The 16,791-nt window shown below is 37.4% G+C and overlaps 1 long non-coding RNA gene across 2 annotated transcripts in view; it reads left to right on the top strand.

The window, feature by feature from the left end:
• LOC144341525 (uncharacterized) overlaps window positions 1-16,791 on the top strand; it is a 145,707-nt gene that overhangs the window by 71,422 nt on the left and 57,494 nt on the right. For both annotated transcript variants that reach the window (XR_013418506.1, XR_013418505.1), the window contains exon 4: window positions 12,609-12,727. This is a non-coding gene — a long non-coding RNA (uncharacterized LOC144341525). The remainder of the gene's footprint in view (window positions 1-12,608; window positions 12,728-16,791) is intronic.

The following is a 16,791-nucleotide window of genomic DNA, read 5'->3' as shown; positions in this document are numbered from 1 at the left end:
AGAAATGCTGCTTTAATATATACAGAAGTGTTTTTAAATAGTTGTTTATTAACAAATATAGATGATTTTCTGTAATCCTGGGGTACACTTACTAACCACTTTTTACTGCTAGATGCTGAGTGTTTAAAATGTTTCCAAAGATCTCTGAATCACAAAATCTCAGAAGCTCAAGTGTTGGGCATTACCTTATGGAGCCAGATTTTCTAATTTTGTCTTCTTCTTCCTTTCTTTCTTTCTTTTTTTTTTTTTTCTGAGACAGAGTCTTACTCTATTGCCCAGACTGGAGTGCAATGGCATGATCTCAGCTCATTGCAACCTCCACCTCCTGGGTTCAGGCGATTCTCCTGCCTCAGCCTCCCAAGTATCAAATTACACGCATCCACCACCATGCCCAGCTAATTTTTGTATTTTTAGTACAGATGAGAGTTCATCATGTTGGCCCGGCCAGTCTCGAACTCCTGACCTCAGGCGATCCACCTACCTTGCCCTCCCAAAGTGCTGGGATTATAGGCGTGAGCCACCGCGCTCGGCCCTTCCTTTCTTTATGAAGCTTTAAATACAATTTCACTCTTTATGCTGCAACTCAATATCTCTAAGCTTTGTGGTAAAAAATCAGTCTTCCTCTCTGGCCAACTGTTTATCAGTAAATGATTTGTTTTTTCACCTTTTTTCTTCTTTATAGGTAAGGATGGTGGTCTACAGAATACATTAACTTTTATAAAAAACATTGTAAATGGACAGGATATTATTAAATCGGTCCTACTTATGATCATCTCCCTTTTCAAAAATATCACTGCTCAGTGCTAGCTGGCTTTCTGTTCTATTTTTTGATCTTATATTGTTTTACTGTATGGGTAACATGATATAATTCTTGCAGATGAGGATCCAATTTATTTCTTGTTTTTTTAGTTCTTCTGAAAATTCTTTTTTTTTCTTTTCTGTAAGTTCATAACATGTTAGTATCAGAGGGACTTTCTATCACAAGGTCTCCTTACTTGCTTTTTTTCATTTGTTTACATTATATTTTTAAAATTGTGGCAAAATATACATAACATAAAGCTTATTCTTTTAACCTTTTGAAAGTGTATAATTGAATGTTATTAAGTATATTTTACAAGGCTATGCTATCCATTTTCAGAACTATTTCATCATCCAAAACAGAAACTCTGTACTCATTAAATAGTAACTTCCCATTCTCCACTCTCTATGGCCCCTGGTAACCTCAATCCTACTTTCTGTCTCCAATAATTTGCCAATTCTAGGTACCTCATACAAATGGAATCCCACAATATTTGTTCTTGTGTCAGGCTCATTTCATTTGATTTACCATAATGTTTTCAAGGTTCATCCCTGCGTGCTCTTATAATCTGTATTTCTTATTGGAGCTTGCATTTTTTCTAGAGTCCTTTTCCAAGAGAAATCTCTCCTTTTTATTTTATAATCATCTTCCCTTTTTTTAAACTGTTTTTTAACTGAGTCTACTTATCATAAAGGTATGGGTTCTGGAATTGTTTCTGTTTGGCCTTTACCAGCAGGTGAATAGAATTCTGTGTGCTGATTATTTATTCTGTGACTCGTGCAGAGTGTCTCTGAAATCTCTGATGTTATCTTATTCCTTCGCCAGCCACAGCAAGCAGAGTTTTCCCAAAACATTTTAGGAGTCTTTTAGAATTTCTCCAAGAGGTCTCTTTCCAATTCCTTCTGAAAGTCATCTGTAAAGCTGAGGGCCTTAGAAATAGGGAGGAAAAAATACCTGTTAGGAGCTGTATTGAACGGACCTTACCTGCAAGGCAGTTGTCTCTTTAGCATTCTGTCATTAACATGGTTATTGTTTTTTCTCATATATTCAGTAAATAAAAGAAGTAGATGCTACTGTTATGAAAAAGTTTAAAAGAAAGGAGAATTTTTAAATCACTAACTGTATTTTGCTTCATAAACCTTTGCCTTACATCTGACAAGGCGGCAAGCACATGACTCTCTGCCAAAGGCAAAAAAAAAAAAAAAAAAAAAAAAATCAACAATCTTCTGATAGATATAGTTAGAAGAGAGTGACATCTTTCTGTTACCTATGAGTTCAGCCTGCATATCAATTTGTAATAGTTGTGGAGAATTAAAGGTTGTCTCCAAGCAAAGTAAGTAGTAAAGACAAAACACTGGATCAAAAGAAACCCAATGACAGTGGATTCTTTTCTCATCACTGCAAGTCACACTAACTTACAACTGCTTGAAAACAAGGCTGTGCTCAACTACTACCCAACTATCAGCTGGATAATATCAAGCATCCAACTAATTAAAAATAAAGATCTCATTAGTGTATCTTTGTGTGTGTGTGTGTATTTTCTATTTTTAGTTATTTAGTCTCCAGTATATATGTGTGTATATATATACACACATATACATTAATATATATATACACACTGTGCACACATGATTTGAAGACATCTAAGTAGCCACTAGTTCCTTCTTTTTACCTTCTTTTAAAACATTGATTAGTACTAATTAGTGAATGATGTTTAAGAAAATAGTATTTTTAAATTTCATTTTGTATATGATAGACTCTATCCAATTAGAAAGAAAGAGACTACATGTTATTTTTACTGGATTTGCAATTTAATGGACCAAGCTTGGATTCCTTTCTGAGTTCAAAGTTACTTAAGCAAAATGGGAAGCATAAATAGCGTTGTGTATACCTTTTATAGGCAGATAAAATAGAAAGTACTTTAACAGAACCATCAGCCTTACACATACATTTTGCCTCAATTCTTGATATTACATTTCCTGTCCAACATTATGCATTCAGAAAGTTATTTTTTAAAAAGGGCTTACACTACAGAACCAAAGAATGAAGAGATGATTATAAGGATGGAGCTTTAACTCCTTTGCCTTACTTGAAACTCTGCTAGTTGAGAACTTGAAGCATCCAATCCATGTTGCTGTTGAATTTTCCAGAATGGAAATTTTTAATTGATATTAAAAAGAACGTTTTCTATTTCTAGTTATTTGTTCTCTAGTACTGTAAGTACAACAAATTCTTTCATTCAAATATAGTCAAACAAATATTTAAAGGAAACTTTGTCAAGCCCTGATTCCTAGTTAAAGATTAGTAAGCAGAGTTCCTTCTTGCAAAGTGTTACCAATTTGGCAAAAGTAAAAGAGGAATAAGATGAGTATACACATATGGTTAAGGTAAAGCAGAAATGCCAAGGTATGGTACAAAGTTTTAGTCAGGGAAGAGATCAGGTGCTCTTGGAAGGATAAGAAATAATTTTAGGCCAGGTGCAGTGGCTCACACCTGTAATCCCAACACTTAGGGAAGCCGAGGTGGGCAGCTCACTTGAGGCCAGGAGTTCGAGACCAGCCTGGCCAACATGGAAAAACCCTGTCTCTACTAAAAATACAAGAATTAGCTGTGTGTGTTGGCACATGCCTGTGATCCCAGCTCCTTGGGAGGCTGAGGCAGGAGGATCACTTGAGCCCCGGAGGCAGAAGTTGCAGTGAGCCGAGATGGTGTTACTGTACTCCAGCCTGGGTACACAGCCAGAGCAAGACCCTGTCTCAAAACAAAAAAAGAAAGAAGAAAGAAGGAAAGAAAAAGAAAGAAAGAAGAAGGAAAGAAAGAGAGAGAGAGAGAGAAAGAAAGAAAGAAAAGGAAAGAAAGAAGAAGGAAAGAAAGAAAGAAAGAAAGAAAGAGAGAGAAAGAAAGAGAAAAGAAGGAAGGAATGAAGAAATAGATTTTAGATGGTAGCATCTGAGATTGGTCTTGATTCTCAAAGTTTAGTGTGCATCAGGATGAAAGAAAGAAGAAAGGAAGAAAGAGAGAGAGAGAACGAACTAAAGAGTGAGAACGAACGAATGAATGAACGAACGAGAGAGAGAGAACGAATGAAAGAACGAATGAACAAGAGAGAGAAAAAAAGAAAGAAAGAAGAAAGAAAGGAAAGAGAAAGAAAGAAAAGAGAAAGGAAGGAAGGAAGGAAGGAAGGAAGGAAGGAAGGAAGGAAGGAAGGAAGGAAGGAAGGAAGGGAAAAGAATTTAGATGGTAGCATTTGAGAATGATCTTGATTCTCAAAGTTTAGTGTGCATCAGGATTACCTAGAAGACTTGTTAAAACACAGATCGCTAGGCCCCATACTGAACATTTTTTATTTAATATGTCTGGAATGGGCCCCAGAATTTATATTTCTAACAAGTTCCTAGGCGATTCTGTTACTGCTTTTTCAAAGACAACTCTTGGAGAACCACTGCTTTAGAGAGATTAAAAAGGAGTGGAGAATGTTCAGCAAAAAGAAAGAAAATGAGCAAATTTGAGAGGCAGGAAACTGAAGGGTACTTTAAATAATAATAATAGTAATGACAAACAACTTTTTTGAGTTATCTCAATTTTGCCAATGAGGAGATTAAGTTTCAGAAAGGTTAAAGAATGGGCTTGAAGTCACAGAGCTAATTATTGGCAGAGTCAACAGTTCAGAACCTTATATCTAATTGCCATGATTAATACTAGGAGTTAGTACATCTTGATTGACGCAGGCATTTTGTGAAGGAGTAATGAAAGTTAAGGCTTAGGATACAGGTTGCAGTTGTATTTTAGAGGGCTTAAGTGCCAAGGTAAGGAAGTTTATACTTAGGATATCAATAGAGATATATTTAAATGTTTTGAGCAGGATTAATTAATTGAGTAGCAATGAATGTAATCAAGAGAGAGAAAATAATGGAAGCCTAGTTAGAAGCCTTTTATAAGAGCCCAAGTAAAAGGAAAGGAAGGAATAAACTAGGGCATTTGCAGTTGGAATGGAGTAGAGGGTATAGAGGTAAGAGCTATTTTTGTAGGCAGACTATAGTGGTGATTCCCAATCTTACCACCAACTGTGATTCCGTGATCCAAAAGATTTTGTTTATGAAGCAAACTGTATTTAACTAAACAAAGATAAACATGTTCCATTTGAGACTAGTATTTTTCCCATTATGACACAAATCTAGATTGTAACTAACAGTTCATAATCACCAAATATTAAAAAAAAAAAAAGTCACAGCACTGTCCTGGTTGTGATAAGTACCAAACTTGAACAAGGGAGCAGAAATTTCAAAATATTTTACTGCTTTGCATATCAGATCCTTGTTACTATGCCCACGTCCAAGGTCAGTCACGTGATCAACATTTTAGATTTAAGTCTGATCTACATTCATGTTTCAGGTATTCTTCTGATGTTATCAAAAGACATTGTAATGTTTTAATAATCCTTAGACAATAAGTGTTACCATACTGATATAAAATAATTTCAGGCTGGTCATGGTGGTCCATGCCTGTTATCCCAGCACTTTGGCAGGCCGAGGTGGGTGGATCACTTGAGGTCAGGCATTCGAGACCAGCCTGGCCAACATGGTGAAACCCCATCTCTACTAAAAATACAGAAATTAACTGGGCTTAGTGGTGCACACCTGTAATCCCAGCTACTTGAGTGGCTGAGTCATGAGAATCACTTGAACCCAGGAGGCAGGGATTGCAGAGAGCTGAGATTGCACCACTGCTCTCCAGCCTGGGTTACAGAGCAAGACTCTTGTCAAAAAAAAAAAAAAATTCAGCCAAAGCAAAGAAACCCATGTGGCTTTATTGGTAAATATGTAATTTAAAGTAGGTATTTTAAAATTGAATATATCTTTCCTGTCTTTATGGTTCTAAAACTATAGGATTTTGCTACCTGATAATGTGTGTGGGGTCTAGAAGTCAAGGAAGACTCTCTAGGTTCAGATCTGTTTTGGAAGAGGGTGGAGTATTGAACAAGACAGGAAGGTCGGAAAAGAACCCCTCTGGGAAGAGTTGGTGCTGAAGATAAGATGGAGTAAGAGAGGCATATTGAGCTGTCGGTTTAACTCAGGACCCATGGCAGAATATTGCTACCAATCAGCCATTATAAAAACAAGAAGAATTGAAACTTTTTGGGGGCCAGAAAAACCACATTGATATTTCTCTCCAATGTGAAATATTTTAACCTGAAAAACTTCTAGATGCAATTTTCAGATAAAATAGGCCTATTCTAATGGTGAAGTAAAAGTTCCACTTATACTTTCTGTGACTGCTCGTACCTGTAAATCCCATGGGAGGAATGTCATGATTTCCTTTAGACGTAACAGTCGTAGCCCACAAATAAGCCGCCATGAAAGAGTCAAGCAACAGGCCTCCAGTAGCTGCAGCTGGAGAAATCACTGGATAAGGTGATCCAATTTCTACACAACAGGATCTAGTCTCTCCTCCATAGTAGCATTTAGTCTGGAAGATAGTCATTCTCATACTGTCAAAAGCCAGGGTGCCAGAAAAGGGAATCTTCGCAGAAGCAAGTATTTTACAGAGGACTTGAGAGAATGTCTCTCCCTAGGTTTCAGTATCTATTCCATAGCAAATTAGGAACAACAATAGCTAGAGTTATAAATACAATTCATCATGTGTATTTTGAAATTGAATTTTGAGCAATTAGCATAAAAATACTGAATATGCATTGCAAATTAGCATGCCACCCTTGCTAAATGAAATAACAGCCCTGACATGTACTTAAGTAGAAAGTGGAACTACACAAAAATGGAGGAATATCAGTAGATAACATGTAAACCAGGATGATGAAAAAAGAGGACACAAGTAAGATCACCATAGGTATTTTATTCTTAGCTACATATAGCTAACTGAGTCACCATTCTCTAAGGAGGAAAAATTAGAAGGAGTGCTGAAAGGGAATAACTCCAGACTGTTAATTACTTACAGTGAATATATGTTTGCATATATTTGCTTAAATTATCTGTTAAGGAAGCTCTATTTAATTTATTCCTCAGTGTGGGCTGAGTCATCAACAATTATACTTTTCACTTTTTTCATAGAATCCAGGACAAGAAGAATCTTCCAAGTGTTGCTAACCAGAACCGAGCAGATCCAAGTAGCAACTGCAGCCAAGCCATTAGTCCATGTATGGAGAGACTAGAGAGAGCATCCCCGCGTGGTGATGCCTCAAGCTGCAGGAGCACTCAACCAGAGTCAGTGTAGCCCTTGGCAGCTGATGAAGCATAGCCTGGGACAAATGGAAGTTTTAGCAATGAACCGATAGGTCAAGGCTAACCAGAAAGAATGCAGCTGGGTAATGCAAGCTATCCTATCTTGTAATTAAAAGGGTTTTCTGTGTAGTTACCTGACGTAGTTACTAAATGGCTTGCATGAAATAACATGCAGCATTCTGTAGTTACTGTGCAATTACCTTATATCATCACCCTACAGTCAAAAGACAAAAAGAAAATTCAGGGTGAAGCTTTTAACCGCAATTTGTAGCAAAGATGTTTGGAATAAAAACACATTGCTTGTTACCACTGGCTCTTGTGTTAATCACCTAATTGCAAATTGGTATAGAATTTTTTTTTCTCTTCCCACAGGCATTCAATGGCTCAATTTTTTCCTTCCTGTTTGGAGGCTTGGAAATAAGACTAGTGAACCATGGGACTGTATTCTGAACCTATAGTTCAAAGATGGAATATAATATAAAAATGGAAATGTTCTGTAAAGCAGTATATACATCTTTATTCACAGAAAAGCCTATCAAAAACTCCACATTCTGGAGAATACATTTGCTGCCTTTGAATATTGCTTTCCTTTTACCATGGTCCATTCTGGCATTTTGACCCTCGTTTCTTAAAGAGAAGAAGACTTAAATCCACACTTTGCTTACTGTATTCTATAGGTGACTGTCACCTTCTACTAATGGAAATGACAGTGACCACTGGTTGGTTGTGGCACCAAGAGAACAGTCTGCATAGTCATCCCTGGCACCTAGATCTGTGCCATTCAAGATACTCATACAAAACATACAGCCTTCTCAGGTGGATGAGAGAGCTTAAGTAGACTAGTGTGAAGAAAGCTAGTTAGCACAATGTTCTACCAAAGGAAAGGGATAAATGAACATATGGGGTCTGGGAAGTTATCGTCTTACGTCTTTCTTCCTCCTCCTTTTTATTTTTAAACTTCCCTGAAATGCAAAATCTGTTTGTTACAGAAAATTATATCTGTAGTGATGAAAGGTATAAAGAAGCAAACAAAAAATTACCCTTTCCCCCACCTTGAAATTAATGCAAATTCTTCCTTTTTCAAGATTTATTATTTCTATTTTTCTATACTTCTGAATATATTTATTTCATTACATAAAATGAATGTATATGTTCATCAGTCAGGAAATATTTTGAATCTCTAAGAACTAGTTTCGGCAAAGATAAATTTCAGGTCAATACGGTGTAGAGATTACAGATGATCCTTTTATGAGCTATTGGAAGGAAAAGAAAATGCAGAATTGGTCATCTCATCCAGTTGTCACATAACACAGGACCAGGATATGTGTGTGTGTGTGTGTGTGTGTGTGTGTGTGTGTGTGTGTGTATGTATATATATATATATGTATATATATATCTGATTTTTATGTTTTTTTTTTTTAGTCTGGTTGAAATACTATGTTCACCTCCATTTTGGCTCTATTCCCAGAATCTTCTTTTTCATAGCTCTGGGTTATAAACTTCAACTAATTATCTTAATGTATTTATTTTATCTTATAGTGTATTTAATTCAAAGTTTATGTTTGTAAAAAACAAACTCATCTTATAAAATGTAACCATGAGGGAAGAAACAGCACACATCCAAATAATGAATAAGCAGGGTGAAAGAAAAAAGAAAAAGCTGTGACTGCGTCTTGAGTTTGCAATCTCACCTGCTCAGTTAAAACCCCCTTACTTTCCGAACCACACAAAAAGAACATTTTTTGTTGTTGTTTTAAAGTCGCAGCTGAACATAACACCAATGAAATAATTTCATTCCTAGCAGCTTTAAAAAAAAAATCTAGTGTCTCTAAATCAAAGATTTTCCTCTTTCCTTTTTATAATGGGCTGAACTTGTCATCATGTTGTAATTCAAAGGCTTTCTACAAACTAACCTTATTGAGTGGATAAGGTGATAAACCTCATTGGCTCTGGTTGAAAATATAAAAACTGAAATGAAAATGTTGAAGGCAGGAAACAGGTTTTTGTCAATAAATTCACATGGGATGAATGAATAAATTAAAATTTATCGAGTTTAGGCCTTCTAGCCTTTCGTAAATAGTCACAGGTTGACCTGGCTCCCAGACCGATTTTGCTAGGATACCCTTAAATCAAGTGTCTTAGCTTAAGACTAAACCAAATTCACCCAGCCTTTAGGTACATATAAACATGTCTGAAAAATTCGCAGAGGAGGTAAGGACTATGTTGTGTTCTTGAGTCTTGTGAGCAAAATTTTATTTCTGGAAAGAAGGAGTTTGACTAATACTATAGAAAAGGGGTGACACTGTGTCTTCCCCCTCAATTTAATCCTTAATACTCAGACTAACCCCTGGTACATACATGTAACAGGTTCAGTAACTTTGCCAGAAAGTGGACTAGAAGCTTCGGTAGATGATGGCCTTGGCTGCAAGTATTGTACTCTCAGCTAGACACGGGTGGTGGTTGCTGCCTTTGATGTCCTCAGTAGGAGGAAATATTACCCTATAAAAAGGACATTAGTTTGTGGAACACAGAGGAAGAAGTTCTTGAGAAGCCTCATACTTCTTAGCAGAAACAGAAGCTGAGTCAGGAAATACGGTTTTGTGATCATTGTTTTGACAATATATTTATTCTCTGGCTGTGATGACCTAGGAAACATGGATTTTCCACCAGCTTAGAGTTTCTGCTAGAATAAAGATGACTGAAGTGAGTGAAACAAATATCTGCGGCATTGAAACATGATTATATATGCATTTTAGACAATATTTATAGTCGAGATTTAAGTTAATTGGTTATATATGACTGATCTGCATGATTTAGTTGGATGTTGGGAGGGAAATATGACATTAGAATGTTTACCAACTGATAAAATGTGATTTATTAAAACTATATGGTGTGAAGAACATTATTAAATGCCATGGGAGGTTGACATTAGAGGGAAGCAAGACGTGTGTCAAATTCCTACCTCTACTGAATGTATCCATGTTTTTATAACCAGGACAATGCAGTTATACAATTGCCTTGCTTATGGGCTAAATGACTATCAGCAATTATTAAGGGTTGTTGTAAATGATAAGAATGTCTTTCAAGCTTACTTTGAAAAGGCTAACTATTGCTGGGTCTCCATAAACAAGGGTTTAGATAGGGATTTGGAGCCCAGATAGCTGGTAGAAGAGGTCCAAAGGACGGTACCATACTTCAGGAAATATAGCTTATCAGGAGAGTATGCTAGATGCAAGGGCCTTGAGTTTTGTTCACTGCTGCAGCCATAGCTCCTAGAACAATGACACTCACTAAGTATTTGTTGAATGCATGAAAAAATGGATATGCAGTGGGGGCATCTCAGGTGGCTCAGGCAGCAGGGGAACCAACCAAAAGCAAATTATGTGAGCATGACTTAGCTTCAACTGAAATTAGAAGTCATCAAACTAGAAAAGGCCATGTCGTCTTCCCCAGGAAGCAAGAAAGACAGTTCTGGTCCGGGATTAACTAGAGAGAAATATTTAGATCAAGGGCCACTGAGAAAAATTGGTAACCTAATGGACTCTTCATCAGCTATTTATGTCTGTTGCCGAATAACAAAGTTACCCCAAAACATATCAATTTGTTTTGGAACCCAGGAGCAGCTTAACTGGGTGGTTCCAGATCAGGGTCTCTGATGAGGATGCTGTCCAACTATTGGCTAGGGCTGCAGCCATGTCAAGGCTTGACTGGGGTTAGAGAGTCTTCTAAGCTCACTCCCATAGTTGATGGTGGGCCTCAGTTTCTCATTGGCTGTTGGTAGGCTGGCAGGTTCTTGCCATGAGAACCTCTACATAAGAGCTGCTCAAACATGGCACATTGTTGTCACCCAGAGTAAGTGATGAAACAGAGAGAGAGAGAGAGAGAGAGAGAGAGAGAGAGAGAGAAAACCTGAACAGAAACCATAGTCTTTTATAATCTAATCCTAGAAGTGACATCTTATCACTTCTGTATTCTGTTGGTTGCACAAACCAACCTTGGAACATTGTAGGAAAAGACTATTCAAGTGTGTGAATAACAGGAGGCAGTGATCTTTGGGGACCATCTTAGAGTCCAGCTACAGTAGTAGCTATGGAGACTATTCTAAAACAGTGTGTCCCCCAATAGAGGACAAAGTGAGCCAATCCTAACCCTAAAGGAGTTTATAGTCTATGTTGGGCTATAGAAGTATTTGAATAATTATTTAAAAATTAAAAAGTAAGCTGTCAACAAGTTCAAAATAAAAATCCCAAATCTGTCTTACCGGTTTCTGCTATAATATTTGAACTGGAATTCTGACTGCTCTGAAACTGATCTAATTTGGGGCCTAAAGTCAGAAATTTATTTCCAGTCTATTATCTCTGAATCAGTCTCATCTGCCCAAACTGTCAGGAGAAGCAGAAAGGAGTCATCTTTTCAATGCAGCTTTTATTAGCTAATTTTCTAGGCAGGACTGACGGTAAATCCTTTTTGTCACTCCAAACCCTCATTTTCTGGCTTACCCAACCTCTGTTTGACGTTAGGATTATCTTCACTGTAGAGGCTCCCTCAAACCTCTAGTACAGTCTTTATTTTTAAAAAGCTATATTTCTGTTTAGAGAGCATTACATCCACTCCAGTTTTATAGCTTATGCAAATAATTCAAAAGTCATATGGCAAGTGAGGACATGCACCTGCGTCCTGTTGCCACTAGAGAATCTCTGCTTCAAGCAGGCAGGGCTCTTCTGTGGGCCGAACACAACAGACCATCACCTGTGTGGAGTATTTTTGTCCTCTTGGGGCTTGGTGAGGTGTTGCTCTTGGGGCTGCTGCATTCCACAGGGGGAGAAGATCTGCAAAATAAACAGTTCTGGACTAAGAACTATAAGATCCATATTCGAGCACACCAATGGACTCGGTTCCGGATTCAGCTTGGGCAGCTTCTCCTATGTGGATGAGGCTGGATGAGCAGCAGTCCATTATCTTTCACCAGAGCCAGGCTGGCTACACCACAAGGAGTTAAAGCTTTCTCTCTGCACACAGAGAAGTAATACCAGAGCAAGCGAAGCTCTAATTGCTTCTCTAGAACCGACAGGGGGATCGGTAGATGCAATGACCTAATAGTTTTTTTCCACAGCTATTGTTCTGATCGCATGAGAGCTATTCGTAGTCCTTGCAATACAAATTTTCCAAACCATGGCAATTGTCATGATATAGGCTGAACTAACCTTTAAGCCATTTTGTTCCTTAGATCCTTGAAGCCACTGGACAATGAAAGTGCAGATTGCTAAACTTCAACTGGTTTATAAAATCACATGGTAGATAACAATTAAGATGGTCTTTTCCGTTGCTTAGATAAGCTCTGCTGGTATGGATTAATAAACTTGATCTCAGCATTCCAATGAGGGAGTGGCTTTATTAAACCACCAAGTTTGACTCTAGCAACATAATTCTTTACAACAGAGTTAATGTAGGAAAATCTGATTCTTACTTAAAGGGATAGTGAATTTATCAAAATTTTGCTCTAATCTAAATTCTAATTTGCTTAATACATAGTCTTCAATAAACCTAATCATATGGACATTTTCAAATTATAGGTGCTAATTACAGAAGCCATTTCTGCCAATTCTGGGGGCTAAGAAAGTCGTGATTGAAAGGACAATCCTGATGAGAGAGCATAAGTAATGCCTTCATTTAACACATGGCAAAGAAACAAGTAAGTGTTTTTGGTGAACATATTCTTCTACTTCTCTATTCTTCTTTGTTTCCGACAGTTTATTTCTGACAGTTTTCTCATTGGCATGAGGTAGAAGTACTTGTCAAAAACCAGTCTACTTAGTATAATCCAGTTGCCAAGGAAATTACATGAGGATTGTCCTACCTTTAACAAAATGTACTTAACCCTTGCACATAATGCTCCAAGAATTCTAGCTAGAGTGGGACAGAAAGAGGGTTGTATTTGGGAGTATGGCTGCAAAATATCCCTACAAAGGCTATCTTGTCTCATGGACAGGTACTTCACCACTAGCACCATGACTTTGAAAAATGCATCACTCGGTTATTATCAATGCCTTTACAGAGAACACTTTATATTCATCTGCTAACATTTAATAAACACTTACTGAATTTCTACTTTGTTCCAGGCAGAGAAACAGGTACACTTAACAGCAGATGTGTAGCACAGTTATTAATTGCACGGATTTTGGACAATGATTGCATGCGTTATGTTCCTATTTCTGACGTGCTAATTGGGTAGTGTTGGGAAAGTTATTAGACTCCTCTGTGCCTTGGCTTCTTCAACTTTAAAATGGGAATAATAAAAGTATCTATCTCTTGGTTTGAACTGATGATTAAATGAGTTAACAAATGTACTACATATAAAACAGTGTCCTCCATAAAGTTATGCTATATTTTAGTTATTATTATTAAAAATAAATATAATCTCAATGAACTATTTTTGCCTAAATTTCTCCCTGTCCACTCTTTCTCACAGTTATTTTTTGTCAAGTTTAAAGTCAGTTTTCATGAGAGCAAGAAGTACAGCACTTTGCAATGTGAGACCCTTATTTTATAGATGAAAACCAGTCCTGGAAAGGTTATATGAATGGCTCAAAGTAAAAAACTTGGTTGCAGTGCCAGGATGAGTATCCTATTGTGCCTCCTATACTTTAATTTTTGCTTGAAAGTCAGTATGGCATAGGTTTGGGGGCCTCTCAGACCTTGGCCAGAGGACCCCAAGCTCATTCTTCTCATGCTACCACTGTCCTCTCAATAAATCTGCATTCTTCCTCTCTCTACAAGAGCCAGATATTGTGGCCTTGAATCTCCATTCCAGCCACTTTCCCAGTTCCAGGCATTCTTGTAGCAAGCATTAATGCAAAAACAAAACAAAAAAAAAACGGTGAGTATTTCTGCCCTTTCCTATGCATCAGTCATTACATTGGTGACAGAAACCAATCCAAATTAGCTTACCCCAAAAAGGAGATTTATTAGAGCTCAAAGAAGACAGAGCAACGACCCTTGAGAGGTCTTCAGAAGACTAAAACCAGGAGTTCACATTCCATCAGGATTCTCATTCCGTCAGGATTTCTGTCATCTTCTAGAGAAACAGAGTGTTGCCCTAATTCTTCCAGACCAGCTCTTCCCACATGCTAGGGACTTGGCCACCAGCAGCTCCGGACTCACCATCTTATGGATTTCTGATTATGTGACACAACAGGCGTGGCTTGAACTATGTGCCCATCATTGCCAAGGAGAGGGGTAAGGTATTATAATTGGCCCAATCTGAGTCATATGCGAATCCCTGAGGCTCTGGGTCTATTTTGAGTGGCAGGAGGAAAATGGTACAGGGAAGAAAAAACATATACTCTGATTAGCTTCTTCTGAGCGAGGTGGCAGTTCATGGCTCTTTGCAGGCTCATGTGATATACATGTCTGTGGAATCTAGGTCTCAAATTAATTTGCTTGAAAATAGGGAAGATTGAACACATGCTCCTGTGAATATTCTAAATACTGTCTGTGTATTATAGCATACATCCTGGATTCTGAGATTTCTTTCCTATTTTGAATGTTCACTGAAATTCTGTGGGCAGTAAAGCAAAGGGGAAAACGGAATTACCAACCATCCTTTTCCATGACAAAACTGTTTTTGGCATCTGCCAGTCTGGGATTTAAGAGACAAACAGAGCCCTCATGCAGCAACTTGCCCAATATTTATCATTGCTTATAATTTTATAAGAGCTTGTATTTGGCCATACTTGCTTTTGGTAACATATTTAATAAGTAATAGAACATGAACTAGAACTGAATCTTTTTGTCTCATTGTCAAATATTCTTTCTATATATTTTGCTAAATTGAGGCAAGCAAGGGTATTTTTAGTTGACAAGCAACAAAGGCATTGAGTACAGTGTGCCAGGAGTCTGGCTTAGTGTATACATCAACATGCATTTGTTGAATGAATGAAAGTATCTTTGCTAATGTCACAGAGTAAAGCCTTAACAAGGGGGAAAGAGAAATGAATATGTGTGCAACGATGAGGCTCCACTAAATTCTCTTGACACGTGTCCACCAGGGCTGGCATTCTTCTCGAGTACTGGCTGAGGGAAGGTTTTCCTTGTTTTCTTTCCTGATTCAGATTGCCAGATCCTTGTGTTTGATTTTAAATTGATATGACAGAACATCCTGTTTACTTGGATTAATTTACAATTATTCTTTTTGTCTTCTGTTCTATAATGCAAGAGTTACTTTTTCATACCTGACCGGATGCTAAACATGTCCTTTATGTGTTTGAGTTTGTTTATTTCTTGCAAATATGTTTCGCAACTGTATTTAACAACCAAATCAATTCACAGGATTGGGGTGGAGTAGTGAACAGAGTGAAATTCTACGAGCTCTTTTCTTGGCTATTAATTAAATGATTCATTCTATATTAAGCATTACTGAAAGCAATTCTTACATTGTGATTAATTAGATCAATAATAACGTTCTCACTAGGAGTTTTTGATTTCCAAAGTCAGAACTTGACGCAAATACAGTTTTGCAAAGAACCTACTTCTGTGTCAAAACTGGGAAACCGCTGATCAAATCCCAGAGAAATTAGAACATAAACCTTATGCTCCATAGTTATCAGTAAATCCAGTTTTAAAAAATGACACCCCACGACCAAATAGCCAATAATAGAAGTACTTTATAATTGGCAGCAATGAACCCTTTTGAACTTGGAGATTCCATCTGCAGTTTTCCCTTTGAGGTCCCAAACCCCTTACAAATAAATGATTGTACTTTTCCTGGAATGGAGGGGCTGGCCTAGTCTATAAGCAGTGAAAAATTCCCATGTGCCATCTTGTGGAGCTGTTGAATTGCTCATCAATAAAATTAATCTGTGATTGCTTACATGGGTCACTCAATGTGCCAACTCACACATTACGTAAGTGTAAATGTAAACACTGAGCTATACAGATGCTGGCCTTGTACCTAAAACGTAAAAGGAAAGTTAATCTACACTTAGGGTCATATTCATTATTTTATTCTAATGTAAACACATTCACATCTCTTGGCCTTTTGTTTTGAGGAATTTCCCCCTAAAATCTTAGTGTAGTCTCAGTAGTCTTATCAAAGCATACGCCATGTTTGGGGTAACTTTTGGATTCTTTTTACCATCTTTGCTTCCTATATAATTTTACTTTGCCTTTCTTTCTTTGTTCTTATCAGTCTTCTTTACATGAATCATTTCCATAATTTCCATAAATTCCTGAGTGCTCTTGGTTTTTATGCATTCTTTACATTCTTCTTCCTTGTATCTCATGGCATCTCTAAAGAGATCTCTGGATGAAAAGTGATGAAAAAAGGAGGTCCTTATTCCCATTGGCACTGTTAGGTTGGCTTTCAGTATCCGCTGTCTTAGTTTTTCTGGCAGTCATTCTGATAATACCTCTATGTGTACAGAAAACTGTTTCAGACACTTTTCAAAACAATGATAAGCTCTATAACCATGTCAGTGTCCCAAAGTGTCTAAACATCGATTACATTTTTCATGAGCCTAGATTTTTCTATGGGCAAAGAAAAGTTTGCCCTCTAGTCTTTTTTAAATCAAGCTCCAGAACTAACTTACAGTGAGTTGCTTAGAAGTGGAAGACCCTAGTCATTGCCTGACCCTGGGGCCCAAGTAGGTCATGGGTGCATTTGACTGCAAGCCACTTGGGATCTTTAAGAACTCCAGGTGTGGATATCCTGTGTATATTCAAGACATTCTTCCCAAAATCTTAGCTAAAATTGCTTGT

Source organism: Macaca mulatta, chromosome 6 (genome assembly GCF_049350105.2).
Source record: "Macaca mulatta isolate MMU2019108-1 chromosome 6, T2T-MMU8v2.0, whole genome shotgun sequence".
NCBI lineage: Eukaryota > Metazoa > Chordata > Mammalia > Primates > Cercopithecidae > Macaca > Macaca mulatta.
Note: the sequence above shows the minus strand (reverse complement) of the source record. Positions and strands in the feature narration are given on the sequence as shown.